The sequence below is a fragment of the Octopus bimaculoides genome, chromosome 3 (assembly GCF_046866305.1).
Source record: "Octopus bimaculoides isolate indiv1 chromosome 3, ASM4686630v1, whole genome shotgun sequence".
Lineage (NCBI taxonomy): Eukaryota > Metazoa > Mollusca > Cephalopoda > Octopoda > Octopodidae > Octopus > Octopus bimaculoides.
This window is the reverse complement of record NC_142930.1, coordinates 25,873,119-25,879,097: the sequence shown is the minus strand read 5'-3', so window position 1 is coordinate 25,879,097 and position 5,979 is coordinate 25,873,119. Positions and strand designations below refer to the sequence as shown.

General features: G+C 33.5%; 1 long non-coding RNA gene across 1 annotated transcript; it reads left to right on the top strand.

Moving 5' to 3' along the window:
- The first annotated feature begins 1,563 nt into the window (after positions 1 to 1,563).
- LOC128247423 (uncharacterized) lies at positions 1,564 to 5,717 on the top strand. Its single transcript, XR_008263810.2, has 3 exons — positions 1,564 to 3,656; positions 4,257 to 4,345; positions 4,532 to 5,717. It is a non-coding gene; the product is annotated as an uncharacterized LOC128247423 (long non-coding RNA).
- The last annotated feature ends 262 nt before the right edge of the window (positions 5,718 to 5,979 follow it).

The window sequence follows — 5,979 nt, the reverse complement described above, 5'->3', positions numbered from 1 at the left end:
ACAACAGTAGCACTGTCTTGTATAGGACGCCACACTTAGTTGGGAAATATATGTTACGATATATATATATTGTTATATTTCTGGTCGTTTTTTGTCCTGTTTAGTCCATTCTCTAAACACAGAATGAACTAAAGAGAACAGGAGGCGAGGAAACACGTGGATGGAAGAGTCACTGAACAGGTCACAGATATATGACAAAAGATTTCCAGACAATGGATATAAGATAAAATAAAAACAATAATAAACGAGTGAAAAAGGAATATATAGTGCATGTGTTTATTTGGCAAGAAAGAAAAAAAAAATGACTATCCAGAAATATAACAACACACACACACACACACACATACATACACACTTGCTGAGTATTCCGGGAATAGCACACCTACATAAGTAAGATTTTCTCGGTTTTAACGGAAATTTTCAAGTTTTGTTTTTCACCACACCCTTGCAAATGATGGGAGGGAACGTTTAATGAAAAAAATTTTGAAAATTTATTAATCTCCTTATCCTGCTTCCGGAACGATATTGTCCTTTTTTTTTCTTTCTGTTGCACTATGCACTTAAAAACAATGGGAAACGCCTTTTCAGTTGAAAAAAAAAAAAAAAAAAAAAAAATTGGGGGAATTATTAATTTTTTGAAATTCCCCTCCCCACTCGGTACTGATTTGGACTAACTTTTTTTTTCTTTCGCACTACGCATTTAAAAATGATGAGATACGCCTTGAAGGTTTAAAAAAAACTTTAGAAATTGGCGGTCACCATTACGATCCGCACTTTCTTTAATTTCAAACCGAAATGAAACAATTTAAAAACAATATTGAAATTTTTTACAACTTTTTCATTAACCTCGCCCTTTCATAAATCCTAAAATTTCGTCTTTTTGTCGATTTTTTTTTTCTTAATGATAGTTTTAAAATACAAGACAGTCCGAATCTGCAATCCATTTTTGTTTATAATTACAAAATCATTTTCAGACGAAAGGGTGTGAGATTTAATGGAGACTTAGCTATCGTTTCTAGAACAGGGCTGGCCAACCTGAGGCTCGCAGGCCGCATGCGGCCCACAGACTTTTATCGATCGGCCCGCTTGATGCTTTCTTGAAATAGGTTTATTGAAACAAACATTGGATCTATTTTAAAACGGGGGCGCCAGTTTTCATTTATGTTTTATGTAGTGTTTTTGGTACGGAAAGACTTTCAAACGTCGTATACTTATCTATTTTGTGTTATAGAACAGAAAAATATTTTTGTATTCGAATTTATTTCATGTAAAAAATTGTCTTATTTCGATAATTTCTACTAATCACTGACGTCTATTCAGTTGAAAACAGTTAGCGCTGTAACGGTGTATATCGTATTAATCCCCTAACCCTAACCTTAACTAGACTGTTAACCGTAACCCTAACCCTAACTACACTGTTAACCCTAACCCTAAAACTAACCCTAACTCTAGAATCCGAACTCTAAAATTGTTACACACACAGATACGCACAGCGTAATTTATTATATAAACAATATATGCGTATAAATTACGATTAAACCGGATGAAATATGTCACAGGGAATAACATTTTTATGACCGCCTAGCAGTAACTCTATTCAGCTGAATAGACGTCAGTGATTGGTTGAAATTACAGAAATACGACAACTTTAACATGGAATAACTTGCGAATTCCTTTTTTTTTTTGTTAAGAAGACTAAGAGTAAAAGATGTTTTATATGATACATTCTACCAGTGTCCCAAGTTTCAAAGTGTTTCGTTAAGAAAATACTGGCGCCCCCGTTTTAAAATAGATCCCAAACATTTTTTTAAAGTTTATCAAACATTAAAGATTGTAATGAAAAGTAAAAAAGAAAGATACTAGTTTTTGCAATGATATTATTTCATGTTGAATCAACGATTATTCATTCATTATTGTTATAATAGCATGAGAAAGCAAAATGCTTTCAATTCTGTCAGCAGTGCTCTATTCTCGTAGCACGCGTATATAGTTTGCAAGTGTTAATTGAACATCATTTTTGCCATCTTTTATATATATGCACGTTTATGTTTTCACTTTAAAATAAGTCTTCGAAAGACTGGGCGCATATGTATTATATATCAAATGTAAGTAAAATACACACATTATCATACAATATTCTAACTCTAGTAGTAGTCCTTTTACTGCATACCAGACTTTTCTGTATAAAGTGACCAATGTAGAAAGTGTTTGTCAGTTGTTGGCACTCCGTTGCTTACGACGTCGAGGGTTCCAGTTGATCCGATTAACGGAACAGCCTGCTCGTGAAATTAACGTGCAAGTGGCTGAGCACTCCACAGACACGTGTACCCTTAACGCAGTTCTCGGGGATATTCAGCGTGACACAGTGTGACAAGGCTGACCCTTTGAATTACAGGCACAACAGAAACAGGAAGTAAGAGAAAGTTGTGGTGAAAGAGTACAGCAGGGATCGTCACCATCCCCTGCCGGAGCCTCGTGGAGCTTTAGGTGTTTTCGCTCAATAAACACTCACAACACCCGGTCTGGGAATCGAAACCGCGATCCTATGCCCTAACCACTGGACCATTGCGCCTCCACTGTTTGTCAGTAAAAGAGAGATAATAGCATAAAACCCACAACTGTTTGAAATGTTATTTTATAATTATTTGTGCTTCGTGCAGCCTTGCTAAGTATCTATGTTTTTTTAATTATTTATTTAAATCAATTTGTTTGAAAGCATTAAAAAAATTTTTAAGGTAAGATTTGTTTTCTACTTTAAAAAATAGTTTTTTAAACTTTCTTATTAACAATCATTGCTTTTTGATGTAGCTTTTTAATAAATAATTCAAAGTATTAAGACAGTGTTGTCATTAACATAATACACTGGTGTACTTTAATATTTTATAATTTGAAAATTTAAACATTATGTTCTCTAATAAAATTTAGAAAATAGATGGAACAACTACTTGACAGTGAATATTAAATGTTTTTGAACAAATTTTGTTAATATTTTTCAAATGAGCTCAAAAAAAGGAAAACAGAAGCGGAAAATAAACAATTTAGTAGTCAATGGGGAAAAGAATATTTTTTTCATATGCCAAAACTCATAGTTGATTTGTCTCATCCACAAAGCAAATATTGCTGTTTTTAAAGAATATAATGTTAGAAAACATTATAAAACTGTTCATCTTGAATACTCACAGTTCAGTAAAGATGGAAGGAAAATGAAGTTAAATAAATTCAAATCTGACTTTAAAAATGAACAAACGATATTCAGTTTAATGTTTCAACAACCGTCAAATATTGTTCAAGCAAGTTATTCAGTTGCTTTTTACTTGCAAAAAAAAAAATTAAACAATTTTCAGATGGTGAACTTGTGAAAGAGTGTTTATCAGCTGCTGTAAAAGATATTTTACCAGAAAAAAGTGAGCCGTTCTCAAAAGTGTCTTTGTCACGTCAGACTATATACCGCCATACTAAAGAAATTTCAGATGAAATTCAGTTATGCTTACAAGAAAAACTACAAAACTTCAAATTTTATGCTCTGGTTTTTATGAAAGCACTGATATTTCTGACATATCTCAACTTGCTGTATTTGTTCGTGGAATAAATTAATGAATCGTGTCAAATTACTGAGAAAATGCTAAGTCTTGAAACCTTGAAGAATACAGTTACAGGTGAGGATATTTTTCGATCAATTAAAAGTTGTCTTGTAGAAAATAATCTAAGTTTGGAAAAACTTTCAGGTATAACAACTGATGGAGCACTTGCTATGGTTGGTAAAAACAGCAGTGCAGTAACATTACTGATGAAAGAAGTTGAGTCTATAACAAAACATAGCGATGATGTTTTTGTTGTTCACTGTTTGATACGTAAACAGAATTTATGCTAAAAAATGTTATCCATGAATCATGTTATGGATGTTGTAACGACAATAAACTACATTCAATCACACGCACTTCAACATAGGCAATATAAGGAATTTCTCACGGAAATAGATTCCGAATATGGTGATGTAATTTATTTCACTAAAGTTAGATGGCTAAAACAAGGTTCTTGTCTAAAACGATTTTTTGAATTAAGAGAAGAAATAAATATTTTTATGAGTGAGAAACAGAAATTCATTTCTAGAAAAACAATTCTGTACATTTTACATTTTTAAATAATTTTTGTGAAAAAAGAAAATTTTCAGAATACGCGGATGAAATTAAAAAGTTACTTATTTTTTTTAAAAATCATTAAAAAATTTGAAATTTTCTTTTCCATTTGATGTCGAGGTTGAGACTGTTCCTGAAAATCTACAAATGGAAATTATTGAACTGCAGTGTAATATGGAACTTAAACTTCTTTTCGAAAAAACTTCAAGGTATGACTTTTACAAAAATTTAATCACATTTGAAAAATATCCTAAATTTGAGAGCCTTTCCTCAAATAATTTCGAGTGCTTTTGGCTCCACTCATGCATGAGAAACGTTTTTTTTTTTTTCAAAAATGAATATTGCAAAAAATAAAACAAGAAGCTCAATAACTCTTTTCTTTGTTAACCATATAGGTTTAAATAGAGAGAGGACGAAAACAAGGACAGACAAAGAGATGAGGGATCAGGGATTGAATGGGGTTGACAGTGAAGGATGAAGGTTTTAAAAATTACAAAAATCATATTAACAAAGTAAAACATCGAATGTTAAAACAAAGGTGAAGAGAAGGACGTGGCTGACCCCACAAACCACGTTCTCACACTGAAGACTTTATTTTTTCCCTTTTGTGTACTCGCTTAAACAGGTTCTTCCACTCTCAACACGCCACAGACTTCCATCTTTTCCGAAACACACCGTGTGACAGGCATTTCTTCTCCAGCCTTATTTTTCCTTTCATATGGGAAAGGAAAAAGTCAACCAACCCAAAGCTGGAGATAAAAATGCCCGGCACAATCCCTTTCAATTTCGTCTTCCACACTACCTCTTTCGCAATAGCTACTACCGAGAGAAAACAGGCCTGCTCTTCCTTGTTAAGGGAGGGCAGCGGAACGATCTTAATTATAGATTCGGACGACAGTTGTAGTCTTCTTAGATGTGACAGCAGATGTTCGACTTAAGCCCAGAGTTCCGAAATCTTCGGACATTGTACAATTGCGTGCAGAACATGTTCACTATCCTGCTCGCATCTTGGACAAGCCGGCGAAGACGCAGAACCATGTCTAAAGAGCTTATCCCGAACAAGTAAAGCACCTCTGTAACAACACTGCCATGCCAAGGACTTCTGGTAATTGTCCATAGGCCCTGGCCTGAATGTTCGTCGGTACAGGCTGGCGAGTTGACCTTCGTCGAAGCCCAAAGAAGCTCAATAGCTGATGAAAATTTGAGCAGTCAAATGCGCTGTGCAGTAAGTAACCTTGAAATAGATTTGAAGACAATAAATCAAAAGAAAATAAAGCAAATATCTCATTAAATTATGACTTTCATACTTGTTCTATTTTTATTGCATCCTTTATTGTGTAAAGCATTTGTTTCAAAAAATAAATTTAATTTGTAAGTGGCTATAAAGCAATAGCTTACAATTTTTTAATTTTAAACAAACGAAAAGTATGAAAAATTCTTGATTCTGTAATTTGATTATTTGACAATTAGTGCATAAAGTATACAAGCAGCCCTCAAAAAACTTTCTGTCATTAAAGTGGCTCGCAATGTAATTTGAGTTGGTCAGCCCTGTTCTAGAACATCCCACGACGCCCTGGTTCCTTCCTCGCTTCTTTGTCACATGTATTAATGTTTTTAAATATTTTTCTCCCCCTAAACACATTAGTGGTCCTTTGCTAAGATTAAGCAACAACAATAAAAATTGCAATTTACATGTTTAATTCCCCACCCCACCCCAAGCGAGTCCGTATGTGTGTGTGTAACAAAATCATATTTACTAACAGAAAAGTATGTTATTAAAATAAATCATCTTTTACATTTCTTTTTTAAATTACTCTGTCGCCCTGATGAAATTCTTTACACA